The sequence below is a fragment of the Corvus cornix genome, chromosome Z (assembly GCF_000738735.6).
Source record: "Corvus cornix cornix isolate S_Up_H32 chromosome Z, ASM73873v5, whole genome shotgun sequence".
NCBI classification, from domain to species: Eukaryota; Metazoa; Chordata; class Aves; order Passeriformes; family Corvidae; genus Corvus; species Corvus cornix.
This window is the reverse complement of record NC_046357.1, coordinates 1,126,082-1,147,105: the sequence shown is the minus strand read 5'-3', so window position 1 is coordinate 1,147,105 and position 21,024 is coordinate 1,126,082. Positions and strand designations below refer to the sequence as shown.

Sequence of the window (21,024 nt, the reverse complement as noted above, 5' to 3'; positions counted from 1 at the left end):
ATTATCTTTATCCCAAATAGGATTTCACTTTTCTACCTCTTTTCCCTAAAAAAACCCAAAAAAATGGGGAGGGAGAGAGAAAGAGAGCAGGTGAGCACAACATATCCCTTGCTTTTTGGGAACCATGATCCTATTTTACTGTGTATCAGGAAAATGTTGAAAAAAAATAGATGTCAGTTCGGGAATATTTTGCAGGTGGAGTTACAAGTCAACTGAAAAATGAAACAAAAAAATCTCTTGGCGTCCCTCTTTCCCAGATGCAGCCAAGATTCCTGCTTTGACTTGATCCAGGCAAGGGAGGGAGCACAGCCTGTTCCTGCAACGCACTGAGAAGCAAGGGGTGTTTGTTTTCTGTTATCAGCAAAGGGTGATGATGAGCTTACTGTCCGTGAGATAATCTATTTTTTATTACTGTGGGTTAGATCAAGTGCACCATGGTTTGGAACAACAATAAAAGACAAAAATCCCCCCAAAACTGGAAAAAATCCCCACCCTTCTCTTTTGCATTGGTGATAAAGTGGTATTTTTTGTCAGAGTGCCCACCCTGGAGCACACTTTAATAATATTAGTGGTTATTACATGCAGAGCGGCTTTTCACGTCACATGAGCCAGCCTTGAAAGCAAATCCCAGTCTCTCTGTGAAATCCACTTGATCCTCGTGTTGAAACACAGCTATTTCCAGATGATACAAAGCACCTGTTTAACAGGGAGCTGGGGCAGGAAAATCCCATATTCCAGTCAAAATGGCAGGAGGAACTTATTGGCTATTTAACCAAATCACTCACTGGCCACATAGGGCAGGTCACTGTTGTGCTTCCACAAAAATTGTTCCAACATGGAAGTGTTTCAGCAGCTCCCTGACCAGCTGAGCCAGAAAGAATTGTCCTCTGCTCCCACCCTGGACATACAACCATCTTTTGCCATGACCAGAGGGGACCAGTGTTTAGCTGCCATGGCTACAGGCTGACACATCATTAACGTAATTATGGTGTTAGGAAGAGAACAAATGATCCAAAGATCACTAGCAAGTCAAGGCCCCTTCTTATGGAGGAGACCTTTGAGGGCATTTCACAGGGAATCCCAGAATGGTTTGGGATGGAAGGGACCTTAAAACTCATTCAGTTCCACCCCTTCCACTGTCCCAGGGTGTTCCAAGCCCTGTCCAACCTGGCCTGGGACACTTCCAGGAATGGGGCAGCCACAGCTGCTCTTGGAAACCTGTGCCAGGGCCTGCCCACCCTCACAGGGAAGGATTTCCTCCCAGCATCCATGCTAAATTCCCCCTCTAAGTTTAAAACTGTTGCTCCTTGTCCTATCACTATCTGCCCCCTGTAAAAAGCCACTTTCCAAGGAAGAGGAGATGCTTCTCAATGCAATAAGGCGTTTAACACAAGAGAAACTTCTTGAGAGAGCAGTTGGAGACTACTCAAAATAAATTGCTGGAGGGTATTTAGGGACCTGTTCTTCCTATGCTTGCAAAATCTGAATGAATAGGCTTCATCCAGATTCATTGCTGGATGAATTGTGGCAGGAAGGTTACAAAATCACTCATATTCTGCAGTGTAATTAAGCTGACCTCTCCCCTTCCTGTCTTCACAGCACCACACTGTAATTCAGGGATGTAACTTGTGGGTCTGACACCCACGGGATCACCCGTGGAGCACAGGTACCCCAGCCCACGCCGTTCCCACAGGACACACACTCCCAGCACTGCACCCCGGGGCTTAAAACGACACCAAATTCACCAGCAAAGTCACGGTGCCCACCAGATGCACTGCCAAACCTGAAGAGGATGTCTCGTATGAGCAGGAGTGCATGGATAAGAGAACAATGTGATTTGGGGCAGACAAAAGGCTTGAAATCTGAGCTTACCAAAGTATCCAGGCAGCAGCTGCAGCAAACACTTCCCGGGCAGAGCCTGTTAAAGGAGAAGGATCTGCATTCACCCAGCTCTCCCAGGTGCCATCACAGCAAGGAGAATGAAGATCTTTTGCTCTGCACGACTCCCTGACAGGAGGGGGCAGCCAGGTGGGGGTCAGTCTCTTCCCCCAGTTAACAAGTGACAGGATGAGAGGAAATGGCCTCAAGCTGTACCAGGGGACGCTCAGGTTGGATACTAGGGAAAATTTTTCCATGGAAAGGGTTGTCCAGCTCTGGCACAGCTGCCCAGGGCAGTTTTGGAGTCCCCATGCCTGGAGGGTTTTAAAAGTTTGATGGATGTGGCACTTGGGGACATGGGTCAGTGGTGGCCTTGGCAGAGCTGGGAGTGGTTGGACTTGATGGTCTGAGGGCTTTTCCAACCTAAACATCTCAATGATTCTAAGAGATTTCCATCGACTTGGAGCAGCACAGAAAGAGAAGGGCCAGCTGGACCATCCAACCTGGAGACAGAAGGCTCCTCGGTGTCCTCAGGCTGCTAAAAGTTTTGACATTCCAGTCTCAGCCAGAGGTTTGTCACAGTCAGTGGAGACAATGGGCACTATAGAAGGCAATTTATCTCATATTTATCCTTTTTCTTAGGGAGGAATGGACACTCCTGAAGAGCTCTTCGGACTCTGCTGCCTGCAGAGAGGATCTGCATGACCACATGAGGGGAGTCCACCATGAAGGTGCTCTATTTCCAGGTGTGTCTTCTCCAAGGCGCCATTTTTATCTACATTAATATTTGTATTTTTCATAGCCAGTTTTGTTTCCCCTGCTCAGTGTCAGTGATGTTGGAACAACCTATTCTTTCTCCAAGCATTTAATTCCCAAGATGTTTCCAAAACAATTTTCAGTGCAGCTTTCGTACTGGTCCCGTCAGTGTGTCTTTGAGCTCATGTTACCACAAGTTCAGCAGCAAGTAAAGCATCATCATTTACACTGCACGCAGGATGCAGGTGCTTTTGAGGTTTTTGTCATTGTTTTCTAAAGGAAGCCATGGATTTGGAGTTCTCCCTGTGTTTTCCATCAGGGTATATCTGCAGCACGACAGCACCGAAGCTGTGGAACAGGCACACTTCCAAATTTCACCAGCTTTAGTCCCAGTATCAACTGTTTGCAGATAGCTGTCCCTGTAATCTGCAGGCTGCAGCTTGTACACAAGGGAAGCCAAAATAATGCATGTTACTGGAAAGCTGATGGGCGGACATGCCCAGGAATATTCTCCCCCACACTGGTGAAGATGTGTAGGCTTTTTTTTTTGTTTAAAACCACATTCTTGATGGAAAGGGAGAATCTTAACTCCCCAGAACAGGCTTATTTTATTTGGAGTTTTTAATTTGCAGTCAGATTTTTGTTGTTTTTCTTCCATTTCTTGGAATTTGTACTTCTGTGAAAGAAAAACCACATTTCCTTTCTCCTTCCTACCACTCAGGTGTTCCTGTTGTCACTTGCTGACAGTGACAAAGAGCTTTCTATATTTCAGTCACTTAGAAAATCTGAAAATACCTACAGAGCTTCTTCCTGGGGACTTGTAGCCACACGCAGGGGCCTGTGCACAGCTGGGAAGTGCCACTGACTCATTATTAAGGATCTCAGCCAGGTGGACATCTAAATCCAGATAATCCAACTGCTGATATACATAGAAAGAAGGGAAACAGAACCAGAAGGAGACCACAGGGCAGAACAGCGCTGAAAAGCTCTGTTAAGTGATCCACTGTAGGAAAAGTTGAGCTGTTGCTATTGCTGAGTGGTTTGGGATTTTTTTCCTGATTTTTTGGGGCAAGAGGATCTCCTGGAAGGTAGGCTGTGGCATCAAAACTCTTCTTTCCCTCAAAGTTTGTCCCCATCCCCACTGCTGCAATCCCCCATTAAGCTGCAGGTGTAAATGCTCCTGGCAGGTCCTGAGTATGAGGTGAAACTCTACTAAACTCCTTCTATTAAACACCCGATTTCATGGCTGGAGTTTGGAGGCAAAATGACAAGGGTAATCCAAATAAATGGGATACTTGCAACTCCCAAAAAGCAAACCCACAGACAGCTCTCTTTGCTTCACCCAGGGAAGTTTGACATTTGCAAGCAAGGTCAGCTCAACTTCAGACATATCCCCAAACCATTTCATCCAGTTGTGGCATTTCAAGCAGATGAAATTTCAAAGGAAAATTTGAAAATGGGCATGTTATTATGGATATAAACATGGATGAGCCATTTTTCGTGAAGGGGAGACAGTGTTTACTGTTGCTGAGCTGTAGAGTAGATAAATAAAAGCATCCTTGAGTGCGTTCAGCTGTGTTCTGCTACAGGGAGCTTCTCTGGTTGTAGACAAGATATAAAAAACATATATCCATATCCATAAAAACTTCCACAGAACAAGCACCAGCGTTATTTCTCATCCAGTGCTGCTTGCACACCTCTACTTTCACAGTAGCAACTTTTTGTTAAGGGAAAAATGATTGTTTAAATTTCTCAGCTATTCTGTTGGTGGTTTTTGGTGAAGTGTTCCTGCAGTGATGGCCCTGTGCTCAGCAGGAACCAGGAGGGAGCCACCCTGTCCCCATCAGAATCTTCACCTCAGCCACAGCCTGGGGACTGAGAACATGGCTTTGTACCAATTCCATAAAACTGGTACAAACTGGGGCATTCAATTCTCTCATTTTCGAGATGCCTTAAAATAAACACCCTTTCTTGCAGGATACATGTGACAGACACTCAACCCCAGCCTTGCTCAGGAAATTGCCTTGCATCTAGAAGGGAAAAAAGCCTCACCAACTTGCCGCCTCCATAAATCAGCCATCTGAAGAATGTAAACTGGTGCAGCGTGGCTCTATCAGCACTTACAGCTCCGAGTGCTTCGCAGAGGTTTACACAACGTGAACTATTTTCATCTCTCCTAAAATAAATCTCGTGCTATAAATTAACAAACTTTCCAGGAAACATGACAAAAACCCACCCGTCAGTGCTGACCTCTGGGGCTCAGTTATAGAGCTCATAAAAAGGAGAAGTTTCCCTGGCGGATGAAAGGAGCTGGAGAGCTGAGTTTATCTGTGGGTGTTTGGGGAAGAAGGTCACCCGCGGCACATCGCGATGCCGCTGCAATGCGAGAAGGTGTTTTGGAAAGGGTTTGACAGATGATGGGGGGAAGCCAGGAGGAGACCAACGCAGTCCTCTCCTTCCTGGCCTTCACAGGCTCCAAGGACATAACCCAGAATCAGCCTGAGAGAGCAGCAGGACTGCTGAACCCAACAGGGCATGGAAAGATACTACACCATTTGTAAGACTTCATTAACCACCTGTGTTTTCAGCTCTGTGGCACTGACTGCGGGAGCAGAGGCTCCTCTCCAAGTGCCGAAGAAATTTTTGCTTATGTTTTCCCATTCTCACATTTCTCTTAACTCCTGGATGTATATAACACTGCTGCTGAACCAACCCTGGGGCCAAGAATGCCCCACCACACCGTGCTTCTCTCAACTCCATCAAAGTTTGCACAGAGGGTCCATCAGGAGGAGCACCGTCTCCCTCATGCACTTGGACTGGCAAAAACCCCAGTAATTCTTGAAAATTTCAGGAGTCTGGAACACAAGCAAGAGGGGAGGCAAATGGGGAATGGCTTCCCCCTGCCAGAGGGCAGGGATAAATGGGATATTGGGAAGGAACTGCTCCCTGTGAGGGTGGGCAGGCCCTGGCCCAGGGTGCCCAGAGCAGCTGTGGCTGCCCCTGGATCCCTGGCAGTGTCCAAGGCCAGGTTGGACAGGGCTTGGAGCAACCTGGGATAGTGGAAGGTGTCCCTGCCCATATCAGGGGCTGGCACTGGATGAGCTTGAAGCTCCCTTCCACCCCAAACCATCCTGGGATTCTGTTATCTGTGATGCTTTGAATAATTATATTTGTACTGGGTATAACTGGGGTTGGTGGGAAAACACAGGGCTGGTTCCTCTCTGTAGAGTCACTTCTGGGAAAAGTGGCCAAAGAGTGTATAGTACATGTTCTTTCTCTGTTTAAATTACTCACATGCACTGAAGGGAAAAGCACCCTCCTTCTGTAAGGCTGCTCAGCACTTAGCAATTTCATAATAATTCATACATTTATAAAGCCTTTTTGCTTCCTGTTTTGTTTGTAGCATTATAAATCAGTGATGCTCTCCAGCTGAGGAGCTGGGGGTATCCACAACAGGAGTAGACACACAACCAGATTTTTACTTGACTTTGTGACAAGATGAGCTTCACACAACTTTTCTTTGCCCTCTTCTTTACCCTAAACAGCTGCTTTCCTCTTAAGGGATGCCAAAACCTCCAATGGAGCCCTGGGTGCCTATGCTACCTGCATGGTAGCACCAAACCTGCTAAAGTCAGCAAGGAGACTCGACTTTGCTTCTAAGAAACATCCTTGACAGACAATAAAAAAGCCAAATTATGAAAACAGGAAACCACAAGTGGTTTCACCTCTAGTAAGTTCAACTGTTCGAAAAAAAACCAGAAACAAACCCCAAAAACACACTGAGCTGCATTTTCTGAGACAAACTGTGCTGACATACTCTCACTGCTGGCTGTTTTCTGTCTCCCGCCACAGACCAAGACATCACCCCACTTTTCAGAGCATCACCATATCGGTACCCAGTTGTAATGTCCCTCACAGCAAGGAATTCTTCTCATTTTTCTGGTTTTGGCAACCTTGCCCTGCAGCCAAACCTCCCTCCAGTCTTGCTCATAGACAGCAAGGAGGAACTTCTCACAGACCTTCATCCCAGGGGAATTTGTATCAATCATGTGAGGAGAAGGAGGTCTGGGAGCTCTGAAGCCTCTCCAGTGCCCCTGAGGAGTCACAGCAAAGGGACTGCGCTGTTCCCATGCTTTGCTCCCAACTCACCCCTGGTATCCCACATCCATCTGTCCTTCCTCTCTTTGGCCCCTGGTCTACACCAGCCACATGCCTGTAAAGGAAAATGCGAAAGGAAAATGTTCTGGTGGAAGAACACACAGGGGATTCTACACAGGGGATTTAAAATGAGCAAATATCCTGCCTCACGTCCCCAGGCAAAAAAATTCCCCGAAGAGGGGCTTACTGATCCCCAAAACGTGCCAGAAGTAGCATGTTCCTGCTTCTGTCTGAACATGGAAGAATTGTGGCTGAACACACCTCCTCATATGTAACCTAATAGAGAAAAATCACAGGATTTGGGGTTACGTTTTCCTTCCTTTCCCCCCAGTTAGTTGATATCCCAGGCTATAAAACACTCCCCCTCCCCGTGGAAATCCTTGCATGATCTAGCAAACCTGCTACATGGCACCTGGTTCATGTCCAGATCCTGTCCATTCACCTGCTGCTCATCCCCAGCCCAGGTTTGTGCATAAAAGGCACAACTTGATCAGAGTACAGTGAAAAAAAGCCCCAGTCCCAGAGCTGAGAAGACAGGATGGAGAGATCATCCCTTGAGAGCCTTCCTGCTGCTTCACTTCATTCCTTTAAGCCCTTTCTCCCCTGACATGCTGCTCTCTCCCTCATCACCACCTCCTGTGCCCCTGCCCACCTCCAGGAGGACACAGGACAGGGACATCCAGGCTGGGCATTCACAGCAGCCCTGCGTGTGCAGCTCCTGGTGCCAGCGCTGTGCCCTGGGCAGGACACAGCTGGGAAGGGGTGTTTCACCTCCCTCCAGCCATCACCATAGGAAACATCTCGTCTACAGCCAGCAGAGGAGAATCTCCAGAAGGGGGATGACCTCAACTTAAAAAACAAGATGTAAGAAGATACATGGGCAGATGACTTTGAAAAGTCTTGTCCCGGATAAAAAACCTACAGAAGCAACAAAAAATTACCATCTTCCTGAAGCTGTCTTGATGCAGAAACTACAGCAAGACTTGGGGTGACTAACATTCCTCCTTCAGCAGCCAAGTGAGACACAGCTCACCTTCACAACAGAAAATAGATCAGAGATTAATTAACTGTAAATAGAATGTGTATCCAGTAACACAGCACTGCAAAGTGGGAAAAACACGGGAAGGATTTCAGGCAAGGGTGTGCCTGAATGCAAGCAGCACTGCATGTCAGAGATTCATTAATGTGCAGCGCTGGGGGACCCGAGTGAGGAAATGAGCTCATCTTTTCATCTTCAGAAATCCCATCTCTTCAGTTCTGTAAAATGGATGGAATTTGTTGTCTTCGTTCCCTGTCCCACTGAGGAGAGAATTCTACTGTTGTAAAAACATAACTCGATGGATTTCTCCATTTAAATAATTCTACTAAAACTGGTCTTCAAGTGCTTTTTAACGTGTCATAGTTTCAAGAAGTGATTGAAAATTTGAAGTTGTATATTGATTATATACATTAAGTATATTAAAAATGACAATAAGTATGATTTTAAATTATACAGGAAAGGCTTGACAAGTGAACCATATGCTTGAAGACTAGGAGACTTTATTCTGTTGTAATGAGTTATTTTTTCAGAAATTGTTTAAAATTGAGAACCTTCCCTTATTTTTCAAAGCAAGTCATCCATATTCTCTAAAAGTCATACACTCATGCTGAATTCTCTGAGAATAACAACACGTAGATACATAAAATTAAAAAAAGATAAATAAAAGCAGATATTTTCAGAAACAAGCCAGCAGTACTTCTCCTTACAGATGAGCAGCATCTCCTGGTGACAATTCTGAAGATGATCTTAGTGTCAAGGGCCACCTGCAGCCAGACTGCACTGAAGGGAGATGGGACATACTTTATACCAAGGTAAGACAACTCAATGATCCCTATGGTTCCCTTCCAGGTCAGCTTATTCTGTAATTCTGTGATTAATTCTGTGATTCTGAGACTGACTTTGACAGCTGTGGGAACCAGCACTGATTTCTGGGCGGCTGAGACTGTCCAGATTTGTTAGTGTTAGTTAAGATAGTTCCAGCAACTGGTGTTAGTTAAGATAATTCCAGCAGCTGGTGTTGCTCCTGCCACAGGAGGAAACACACAGGTGATTAATTGCTCCAAGCTCTCGCAAGCACCCACAGCAGCTTCGTCATTGCATTAATTGGGTGATTTGGCTGCCGGGTGAAAGTACAAACTCTGACTAACTCCTCCAAGTTAATTCACGACTGAAGGAATCCACCTGGAACTAACTGTCAGCTGCCTTCCTGTGGTCATTAGGTGATATTCATTGAACAAATAAAAAATCTCCATTAAAAAATCTTTAAAATCTGGTAGGATGGATTTTTGAGTCCATGCCTCCAGCCCAAACAAGAGCAGGTAGTACATAAATCCATGCTTAGGTTTTGCCCCAGGTGAAGCCTGATGATGACTGAAATAAGTAAAGAGGTTACCTCATGTCCTGCATTTTTCACTTTTTCTCTTATGCAACACGGTAGGCTGGGATTTTCTGCTTTTGCAACAGAAAATCCCAGAGGTTTTTGATCTCCCCTGCCTCTTTGGAGAGTCCTCTGAGATTCAGAACATTTCCTAATATCCAAGTATGCTCTTCTCCCTACCTGATTTTTAAACACAAAGCAGTTCATCCACTGTGTGGATACTCACCCACCTAACTTTATTTCAAACATGAACAATTTCTGTTTTGGGGAAGCACAAATGTTTGATCTCTTTGCTTGCACAATGTGACCGGAAAGAAGGTGAAACAGGATGACACTAATTTTAGAAATACGTTTCATTTTTGTGAAGTCAGAGCATGATTTTCATTTGACAGTAATGAACTAAAACCATCTTTATCTCAGGCTTTAAAAAAAGAAATCGAATAGAACAAGTGAAGTCAGTGGTAACCCCATGGGAAGCAAATACAACTCTCTTTCCAAATTCTTTAGGTTTAAAGGTACACATCATTCATCCAGAACAGGGCTGTGAGGGGTGAGCTAACACACAGCTCTGAACCTGACAACATATTTCCTGTCTGTATTAATTAGCATCAGATGAATATGTCAGTATGAGCACACACTCTCCAAAATACCTTTATTTTGACACATAACATCATTTGACCCACCAAAACCACATCCCTCCCTGGCAGGAAAACTCACCAGGACAGCCACCCTATTAAGTGATGGTGAGCATCCCCATAACCATTCCTGGGATGAGCAGACCAAGTGTCCTGTACATTTTTGGGGAATAACAGCCGGCAGAACAAAAGGTGTCTGTGTGTGACTAGAGTCAGCCCCAGATGTCAAACACCTGAGTGGCAGTGTCCGTATGTGTGCTAAACATCTGAGCTCATCCCAGAGCCATCCGAGATCTGATGCCCCATCCCTGGAAGTTTTCCAGGCCAGGTTGGACGGGGCTTGGAGCAACCTGGTCCAGCAGAAGGTGTCCCTGCCCAGGGTAGTGGATGGAACAAGATGGTCTCTAAGGTCCTTTCCAGCCCAAACCATTCTGTGATTCTGTGGTTGTCTGATGCACTTTGCTCACCCTAATGCAGATTTCAGGTAGAACCCTGTGAAATTTCTGTTATTTCCCCTCCTACAAACCAGCAGGGAACATGTGCTGTCTATTGGTCTCGATGGGAGGTCTTGACCAAGAAAACACCATTTGTGAGAAGAGCTGAGGTGCCAGAAAGGTGACTTTCTCCAAGGTACCATTCACATCTTCCCTTTACTGGAAGGAGCCCAGGAATATGTCGTCCATATCAGCACTTGCCCATTCCTAGGATATTTCTGGTGCTGCAGGAAAACATAGCCAGGCATCATCCTGCACTCTGAGCACATGCATTATTGCTCTCCAAAACATGTGTTGAAGCCTTGGCAAGCCTGTGTTCCCCCCAAGGACAGCTCAGGTTCAGCTCAGATTCATCTGCTCTCTCTCCCCACGCCAGGAATGGAGGTGATAGGCAGTAGATATATCATCACACATATTTGAGGCACATTATCTGGGGTCACCCGAGAAGCACGGTGCAATTTTGGGTCATTTTTTCTCTCTCTTGTCTGTGCACAGATCTGGTCTCAATCCTTGCATGGGTTATGGCTTGTGATGGTGCTGACCAAATTTCAGACAAGAGGTGGGTCTCCTCTGCATACTTTTCCTCTCCAAGATTGGAAGTTTGAAATCAAATAAGGAAAAAAAACCCACAATCAATAATTTGAAGCCCTGAATTTGGCTCTGGGGCTCTTATTTCTACAGCATTTGCCTGCAGCAGCAAGGAGGGAGAGACCACAGGGCAGAGGTGGGTTGCCACGTCCTTGCACTGCCTGTGGCACACAACCCTGCCTGTCCTTCATCTCTGAAAAATTTACGAGTTCCTCTTTCATCTCATAATCCTTCATTTTTGCCACGTAACCTGCCCTGAACTTGCTGTGAGTCAGCAGGGCTTGTCTGTTAAGGCAAGATTGATGCATGGCATTGGAACAGATAATGCAAGCTCCTGGGCCAGTCAGAGGAAAGCTGGTGATATTAACCATCTCTCCTCTCACCCCTGCCCCACAACAGGGATGGACTGGGTTTAGAACCTGCGTGGAGGTGTTCCAGGGACCATTGCTCTGCTGACCTTTCCCCAGACAGACTGAGGTGGTGGTGTGATTGTGCTGCACAAAAGTGCATTTTCCAGCTCCTTTGCACAAATCATATGTTCCACAACTCAGGTTTTGGCTGCTGGAGAAGCTTTCTTCTAAATGGGACCGAAACATGAACACTGTTAATTGGTACATACTAGGGATTGTGTGGCTGGGAAAAATATTCACCATGGGCTTCTGGCCCAACCCTTCCCACATGGTCAAACTCTGCCTCCCAAAGCTCTCCTGGAAAAAAAAACATACCTGAAATTGGTGCTGTAGTTTGCTTTAGAGGTGGGAACGTGTCAGGAATGAGAGATGGCTGGGAGCAAGCACTCCCATTTGCTTAAAAAAAAACAACCCAGAGCTTGATATGGGAGGTCAAATCTGCCAGCTTAAATCACTTTATTTCTTAAAAGTTGCCATTCTTGGCAAATATATCGTGGCCTTCACCTAGAAGCGAGGTTGCCTGTGAATGCCATCACATCAGATGTGCGCTGCGGCCTCTTTCATCCTCGGCAGAGGAGGGCTGAGGGCTGCAGCCTGAGGGTTGAAAAGATACTTTTCTTTGGAGATGCCAACAGTTTCTTCGGCAGATTTCTCCCCCTCGCCCCCTCCCACCCCAACCTACTTTCACAAAAGAGACAAAAAAAAAAAAAAAAACCAACAACCCCTAAATGGATCCTGTAGTGTCTGCAATGTAAAGAATTAGCTGAATGGGAAGAAATGAACCATGGTCTTTATGTCCTAGTTACAGTCAGTGCAAACATTGCTGCTAATCCCTGTTGTCAGAGGGGATGGGGAAGAGGCACGGATAGATCCCACTGGGAACATTTTGTCTCTCTCAATCCACACTTGAGATCACATTTTTTTTGTGTAATAACACTGAGTCGTATTAAGAAGCCTGTGGATAACGTGAAGCTGGGGGGGATAATTGCTCACTGTCCATTCCACCGAGTGTAGCACCTACAGCCTTCATATGCAGGGAGGTCTCAGCAACCCATTCATTTCAGGGGAGAAAAAGAAAGCTATTCATTCCCAGCAAATCCCATTTTGCCATGGTAACCCCCCTTCCCGCCTCTCAAGCACAACAGTTGTTCACAGGGGCTGTTTAAAACAAGACAACAAAACCAAACCATCGCCCATCCAGTCCTGGCATTTTCTGCTCAGAGTTTTCTGGGCAAGGATAACCCAGGGATGGGGAAGGGAAGGGGTGAGCGGCTCATTTTGTCCCCTGACATCTCTGGGGGCATCCCACTTGTGTCCCTCAATGGGACCCATCTCAGGGGTGGGGTGTCCTGTACCCCTCGAACTCTCTGGTGGGACAGTGACAGTGACCATGTCACGGAAGCAGAGGACAATGGGGGGAACTTATTTTCTACCCTGTTGTGCCAAGGAGAGGGTTTTGGCTTGCCAGAGCCCATGCAGGGGCTGGGGAAGGGAAAACCAGGCCCCCTGCCAGCTCTGTCCCAATCTGGAAGGATCAGCCCTGTTTTCTGCAGTCCCTTCCATGGGGATCGTGTCCGCGGGTCAAAGAGCAGCACAACTCTCACCAGTTTGGGGGCCTCCAGCTGTCCTGGCCCCCTCCAGCCATTCTTGGGTAGGAGCTCTGGAGCTCATAGCCCACAGTCACCACCAGGAAACTCGAGTTTGTGCTACTGGTGGAGCATTTGGTGGTCACTAAAGCTGTGTTCAAGCTGCTGGGGAGGACATGGGGGATTCAAGGCTTCCCCTGGTGCAACACTGAGCAGCCTGGTGTAGTGGAAGGTGTCCCTGCCCATGGCAGGGGGGTGGAACAAGATGATCATGGAACCACAGAATGGTTTGGATTGGAAGGAACCTTAAAAGTCATCCAGTTCCACCCCCCCAGCCATGGGCAGGGACATCTTCCACTATCTGAGGTTCCCCCAAGCTCCATCCAGCCTGGTCTTGGACACTTCCAGGGATCCAGGGGCAGCCACACCTGCCTGCCTGCCTGCCCACCCTCCCAGACAGCAATTCCTTCCCAATATCCCATCCAGCCCTGCCCTCTGGCACTGGGAAGCCATTCCCCGGGTCCTGTCCCTCCATGCCTTGGCCCCAGTCCCTTTGCAGCTCTCCTGGAGCCCCTTTAGGCGCTGCCAGGGGCTCTGAGCTCTCCCTGGAGCCTTCTCTTGTGCAGCTGAACACCCCCAGCTGTCCCAGGCTGGCTGCAGAGCAGAGGGGCTCCAGCCCTGGAGCATCTCGGTGGCCTTCTCTGGACCTTCTCTAACAGGGCCCACGTCTTTCTTGTGCTGAGGACCCCCGAGCTGGGTGCAGTGCTCTGGGTGGGCCCTCATGGGGCAGAGTAGAGGGAAGGGAATCACCTCCCTTGACCTGCCCATGCAGCCCAGGGTGTGTGTTTGGTCTTCTGGACTGGGAGTGCACACTGTTGGCTCATGTCCAGCTTTTCACCCACAAGAACCTGCAAGCTCTTGGGGTCTTGATCCATACAGTCCCATCCAACTCAAACCATTCTACAATACCCACCTCAAAATCTGCCCTGTGCCTCTCCATCGCTCTTCCTTCCTGATGCACCATCAGATGTGCAGGGAGACTTGGGGTGCAGGAACACTCTGGCCCAAACCACTTTGATCTTACACCAAAACTACAACTCAAGTTACGGCTTCCACCAGAAAAACCAAGACTGAAGTGAACTGTCCACTGCCCTGTTGGCAGGAGACCCTCTTCCAGCCAGAGGGAATTCCTTCATGTAGTTATTATCTAAGCACAGACTGATGTCACATTACAGAGGATTCATGGGGCAAGGAACAAAGTGGGGAAATCCAGCCAAAATCCAGGCAAGCAGTGTTGGGAAGACAGAAGATCATCAGCGTGTGCTATACCTCTGCTGAGAGCAGGGCTTCCCACAGCTAAAAAATCACATCACTTTTGGTTAACCTGTATTTGCGTTTGAGAGCAAATAAGGGGTTCCCGGCACAAATACAATTTCAGTAAAAACTAGAATTAAGGACTGGTCTTGGATACAAATTAAAGGGTCATTTTATTTTTGTAAACACAGAGAGAGCACAAAGTGTTGGGAAATAAAAGCAACTGTTTGCACCAGGTGTTTTTAAAATAAATCCCAGCAACACCACAGATTTTATCCTGCACTTTATTGTTGACTGAGGTGAATGAAGCCCTTCTGGTGACCCAGACTTTTCCCTGCTATGTTCTGGGCATAAAACCCTCCCTCTCCACAGGCAAACAAGGTTAGTCAGTTGGTCACACCACAGCCTATTAATATGTAGATATTTTAATCACCCTCCAGATCCTCTTGCAAATTGCTCCGTACGGCTTTCTCAAAGCACACAACTAATTTCCTGGTTTTTAGTGGCACTTCTTCAAAAATTTCTCATCTGTCCGGACCACCTTCTCCTCTCCAAAGACCCAGCACTTTGTGGAATGTACCCCTAGCACTGCTGCCCCCAAAAAAGTAACTTTAGAGTTAGAGAAGTCTCAAAGCAAATTGTCTTTGTCTAAACCCAATAGCTAATTCAGCTGAACCACCCATTCCTGTATGGACAAACCACTCCTCTCCATTCACAAGAATGAGAATTTAAGGTTGCAATGAAATCCACTAAGAAGTTCCCCTAAAAAAAAATCCTGTGATGACAGAGTTTGACTCATACTCAACTGACTGCAACTGTGGGGCAGGGGGTGAGAAAATGGGGGAAAATAAATCCGAAGGCTTCTCCATTCTCAGATTTTCACTGAAAAGGCTCTGACATGAGCAAAAGCACATTAAAACTAAGCGCCTGGAGAAATGACTGCTCCCAGCTGTCTATCGTGCCTCCTTCCCCTCCAGTGTCACCGTGTGTGTGACACAGACAGCCTGGCTCAGGCAGCAGCTGTTAAACCACTGGAAATTTCACACAGATTTAGGGTTTCTTTCATATATGAAGTGTAACCTGCAGCTGTTGAGCAGCTGCTACGCGGGAGCTTAGCCACCCGTGCAGCAGAGCTGGGGATCCTGGGCCAGGGGGAGGACAAGTACCTGGAGGAGCACCCACATTTGATCTGCATCAACCACAGCCTGGCCCTTGGTCCTCATCAGAGCTTTGGTTTCGCTCAGGACCATGGCTTTGGGGACCTGTTTGAATGGTCCCTGCTCCCTTCAGACTCCAGGCGCACCAACCTGGTGCCATCCAGCTCAAACTCTCCTGGAAGGAGCACTGAAGGAGTCCTGCGACTTTGCAAGTGTGGACACAGCCTCTGCACCCTGTGAGTCCTTAAAGTATTCAAACACCCAACGTTTAGCTTGAAAGGTCTGTATGACAATGAAATAACAGGATGTATTTACAGATCATAGAATTGTGGAATTACTCGGGTTGGAAAAGCCCTCAGAGGCCATCAAGTCCAACCATTCCCCCAGCACAGCCAAGGCCACCACTGACCCATGTCCCCAAGCGCCACATCCACACAGCTTTTAAATCCCTGCAGGGATGGGGATGCCACCACTGCCCTGGGCAGCTGTGCCAGGGCTGGACAACCTTTTTGGTGAAGAAATTTTTCCTAATGTCCAATCTAACTCCCCATGGGATCCAAATCCTCTGCTATTGGACTTTTTTCTTGGTGAGGACCATCAAGTTTCTTACCCCTTGTCTATGCCAAAGTCTTAAACACTGACGGCCGCTGGCATCTTCTGGACTCCTCGGGACAGAAATGGAGCCCTGGGTTCAGCACAGGACATTCAGGAATGTTGTTCCACAGCCATGTGGGAACGACAAGGATCCAGTTTGCTCCTGTAGGAAAACATAGATTTATTACCTGAGGAACACTGCCTTGAGCCTCCAAAAAGGATGAAACAGCAGGATTGTTAACCTGGAGGGCCACAGCCACATTACGAGTGCAACTGTTTCAGTGCCTCTCAACCAAAGCAGCGTTTTCACTGCTGTTCAGGGTTTGTTGGGGTTTGCAGCTCCCAAACCACCCAAGATGCCAGCAACCACCAGAAGCTTCCCTGGGGGCTGGTGTTTCCGCAGGCTGGGCTACCAGTATCTTGGAGCTGGCCTTTCCTACCCTGCTCCGTGTACATTTCCCAAAGGCACTGGGAAGGTGCCCAAGTGAGATTGTCCCAAGTGAGATTCCCGTGATAACTTTAACAGATAGAGCATGCCCACTGATTTACAATATCAGCCTCTTGATCAAGAACTGTCAGTTTTCCACCATGGGCAGAAGAATCACTTGGTTTTGCCATAGTTCTCTTATCTTGTCTAGACAAGCAAAGAAAACCAAGCAGAACATTGGCTTAGAAAATACAATCAAATAATTTCTGTGCCCTACTCTTCATGGAAAGAGAGTTCTAGTTAATTTCGTCTCATCTAACCTCATCCATTACATTTTCCATACAAATGATCTTATCCTCTCACCATAAAAGCTCAGGACAACACCATATTGTTCGCTGTTGCCACTAAGTTTTTTTATTGATAAGGACGAGTGAATTTATTCAGCCTGTTGGTGCCCATTTAAGAAATACTTAAGAAAAATGCTCCAGACCAGTTCCAGTGGTGTTTCATTGTCAGTTCCTAATGAGACTGCCAAAACTGTGTAGTGTTCACTCTCTGAAGTTAATGGGGGAAAAAAACAGCAATGCAGGATACCATTCTATATCAACCCTGTTTTGGGCCACATTTTTGCCACACGCATCACACTGTGAGTGGTTTCCTAATTTCTTTGCATGAAATTAATGAAGAATGAAATTAAGGTTTACGTTTCAAGCAGCCGCACACCCCACAAAAGTTTCGCAGAGGGTGTATATTAAATATAAATGAAATATTTGCTCTGGTTCGTTTCTTCATATCAGCCTCAGCTGAAAGATATCCCACTGCCAGCCCTGGGCTCCCCAGGGTGGAAAATATTCCTACTGACAGCACAACCCTCGTGAGAGCACCCAAGCGTTGCACGAACACTCTGGGTGATGGAGCAGGAGACTTTCCACATAGAAGCCATGGTGCTGATGGATGAACTCTTAGGACTTAGGAATGAACCTGGGGCAGAACCTCAGATCTACCCGCCTTTGAATTTCCCAGAGTTTTTGTATTTGTGTTACAGCATGAATTTGTCTGTTCTTGCCCTTTGACACATTCTCAAAACCAACAAAGCTGTTGAACTCCCACTGAAGAGCACTTACAGAGGCTGGCATGCTTTTCCCAGGAAAAAAAATCCTAGAGAAAGGAAACACTGCAACCGAAACAACCACATCCCTGGCTGCATCTAGCCCACAGGCACTGTGATAAGAGACAATTTACCTGTAGTTATCAGAGTGGGTGGAAATTATAAAAATTTCCAACCCAAGAGGCAGTTTCCTTCATGCAGCATCATCTCCCTGCTCCTTTTGAAGAAAGACACTCACTGCCTTGGAATCTCAAGAATTTAGAATTAAACCCCCCCACACTTTTTTTTTTTTTTTTTTTTAACCTTGTAGGTGGGAAGTATTACAATGCTAATTGACACTTTCAACCACTGATCCTTTGAAAAACACCTACATGGCGCTGCTGATAAAATCTGTGGGCAACACCAGCATAGGCAGCTATCACTGAGGGCAGGGCAGCTGCACTAGGATCCTTCAGCCAGCCAGAGGTGTTCCAACAAACCCCATTTTCACTGAACTGTACCGAAAGTTGCAGCTGTAGTTGTTACCTCTGCAGTGAGAAAACATGTTCTGGAGGATTTCAGCTGAAAAAAAATGCAGATGCAATGGTATTGCATTGATGTTGCATTTGTGATACCATTGCAGTGACATTGAAGAAGCTGGTAGCAATGTCGAAAAAAATAGAAGGACTGGAGAAGTTATTTTAAGATAGAAATGTTTTCAGGTCTCTGTATCAAAAGAAGAACAAAACCATATTCAACCCACCATATCTACTCCGAGTTCACAGCTCTGGCTGGGGCATCACCACAGCAGAGAGGGTGGTAAGATTTTTAGATATTGCACTGAGTGAGGGCATTTGCCAGTTGGGATCCTTGCCCACAGCAGATTCCATCTATTCTGTGGTCCAAAGGCACCGTTCTCTCCGTTTTAGCCAAAGGAGGGTTGAACAGTGCTTTGATCACTGCTTATGAGAGCCTGGATTGGGAAAATAATTAATGGGTACTAATCAACCCCTGGCAGCTGAAGCCAGATAACTGCAAATAAGAGTAAATCTCCCTTTCTCCAAGGGTTTGATTGACCACATGGGATAACCCTCATGGGAGGAAATAGACTTGCATTTCTTGGTGTCCTCAGCTCCAGACGTCACCTTTCTCAACAGTGTCCTTCAGCCGAACCAAGTTGTTGTGCGTGTATGGTAGTGGGGCACCGGGGGGAAGAAAGGGAAACAAGGAGGAACTGGATGCTTTTCTTCTGCTGAGGAAGCCCTTTGGCACCACGAACCAGCCTTTCTTGGGAAGCAAGATGAAAAGAATTCCCTGAAGAATGATCTCTCCTTTGCAGGAGAGAAAACTCTCCAAAAGCACAACTCGTTCTTCCTGCTGCACCAGCCAGCCCTGATGCTGCTCGGGGGACGGCTTTGTCTCTCTGCAGTTGGGTCAGGATATTTGTCGTCACTGCACAGGAGAGTGTTCAGTAATTGCCTGGTGTTTTCATCCTTCCCCTGCACAAGTCCATGTCCTTTCAAATTCTTTCTTCCTCCTCTTTGTAAGGACTGAGGAAGCATGAGAACCATGGCCTGGGCTGCCAGCAACGACCTAGAGGGAACAGAAAAGTCACTGAGCAACACATTTGCCCCTCAATTTTAGGAGAAATGCACTTAGTTGGAATAATCTCCCAGAGGCGCTCAGGTGGTTCAGTGCGGAGTGTCTGTGCCCAGGACAATCCATGATGATCTAAAGAGCACCCCCAGTCACTCCTAGATGCAGCCCCTGGAGATAAGGGCTCTCAGCCTACAGCCCTCCCTTTGTAAAGGCTCCAGATGCTGCAAAGAACAAAGAGAAGCAGCCCTTTGAGAAATTAAATGCATTTGGGCAGGGGGCTTAAATTAGAGTTTTATCTCTTAAGGTTAGGAAAACACGTGTCCATGTCCCTGCAGCGTCACTGCTGTGGCCAGCTGCTAATGGCCAGCATGCCAGAGAGGGATGGTCCCAGCTGGAAGGTGTTGGTTTTTTTGTAAATCCTTGGAGAAATTCATGGAATCACAGAATCATTTGGGTTGGAAAAGCCCTCAGAGGCCATCAAGTCCAACTGTTCCCCAGCTCTGCCAAGGCCACCACTGACCCATGTCCCCAGGTGCCACATCCACAAGCTTTTCAACCCCTCCAGGGATGGGGACTCCACCACTGCCCTGGGCAGCTGTGCCAGGGCTGGACAGCCCTTTCCATGAAGGAATTTTCCCCAATATCCAACCTGAGCCTGCCCTGGCCCAGCCTGAGGCCGTTCCCTCTCCTCCTGTCCCTGTTCCCTGCCAGCAGAGCCCGACCCCCCCGGCTGTCCCCTCCTGTCAGGGACTTGTGCAGAGCCACAAGGTCCCCCCTGAGCCTCCTTTGCTCCAGCCTGAGCCCCTTTCCCAGCTCCCTCAGCTGCTCCTCACAGCACTTGCTCTGACCAACATGAGGTTTCTACTTAGCTCCTGGTAGTGACAAACTGGGCAGAGTGAAGGAAACGCCAACTTTGGGCTGGTTTTTGTTTTACTTTCTCTGTTCTTAGAGCTGTACAGTGTAAAGTTCATTTTCTTAGCTGCCCCTATCGTAGGGTTTCCCTTCCATCTGAAGGCTCCTCCTAGACACCTTGCAGGAATTTTGTGCTTATGAAATTGTTCCAACCTCTGCAGCTCAGCTCCCCTTGGAACAATGCATTCTCTGTGAGCCCCTGAATAGAAAACATCAGCCCATAGTGATAGAGCTCCTGTTAGTGCCCAGCCCTAGACATGGGATAAAAGTGCTTTTCAATGTGTACTTGGGAAAAAAAAATGTCTTTTAATGCTCCCACAGTACTCCTTTTACAATGCCAATGCCACTTACAGCCATTGATAGGAAGAAGTTGGACTAATCTTAGCAAGAAGTTCCCATGACCTTTCAGTATCTGCAATACTGCAACTTTTCTTAAAATTATCTTTGCAAGGCAAACAATGTAAAATATACCAAAGGATTTATAGCAGACAAACAACTACTTGTTAAGGAGCCCAAATATTACAGGAAGATGTTTTTGGTGATTTTATGCAGCTGGTGTGAGGAGGGCAAAACTCACAGGGATCAAGTGGGAATATTGAAGAACAGAAGGAAAGTGAGTCAAAGGGTTCAGCAGTGATTTCTTACAGTGCTTCATGGAGCATAACCTGGGGAACTCCCTGCCCTCTTATATAATCTCGAATTAGCAAGTAAAAATAAAGGAACAGAGATAAAATATTGGAACCCCTTTCACTTTCTTAGAAGCAATAAGAATACTCCTCAGAAAAAAGTTTAAAACCTCTTGTTAGGAAGCAAGGTCATAAAAGGATGGAAGAGCCAGCAGATTAGAGACAGAAAAATAAATCTTTGCGTAAATAGACATTGAGCAGCAGCACTGGGATACAAGAGCTAATGGAAGAAGAGGCTGAATTAGGAAGAAAAAAAGAGAAATTCAGAAGGAAATCTCTTCTCCCTGATGTTTCTGTGTACAGTAAACTGTGCTCACCTAGAAGCC

The 21,024-nt window shown here is 46.8% G+C and overlaps 1 long non-coding RNA gene across 1 annotated transcript; it reads left to right on the top strand.

The window, feature by feature from the left end:
• The first annotated feature begins 1,770 nt into the window (after positions 1-1,770).
• Positions 1,771-5,583, top strand: LOC109144049. The gene is made up of 3 exons (XR_002044531.3): positions 1,771-2,028; positions 2,521-2,624; positions 4,612-5,583. It is a non-coding gene; the product is annotated as an uncharacterized LOC109144049 (long non-coding RNA).
• The last annotated feature ends 15,441 nt before the right edge of the window (positions 5,584-21,024 follow it).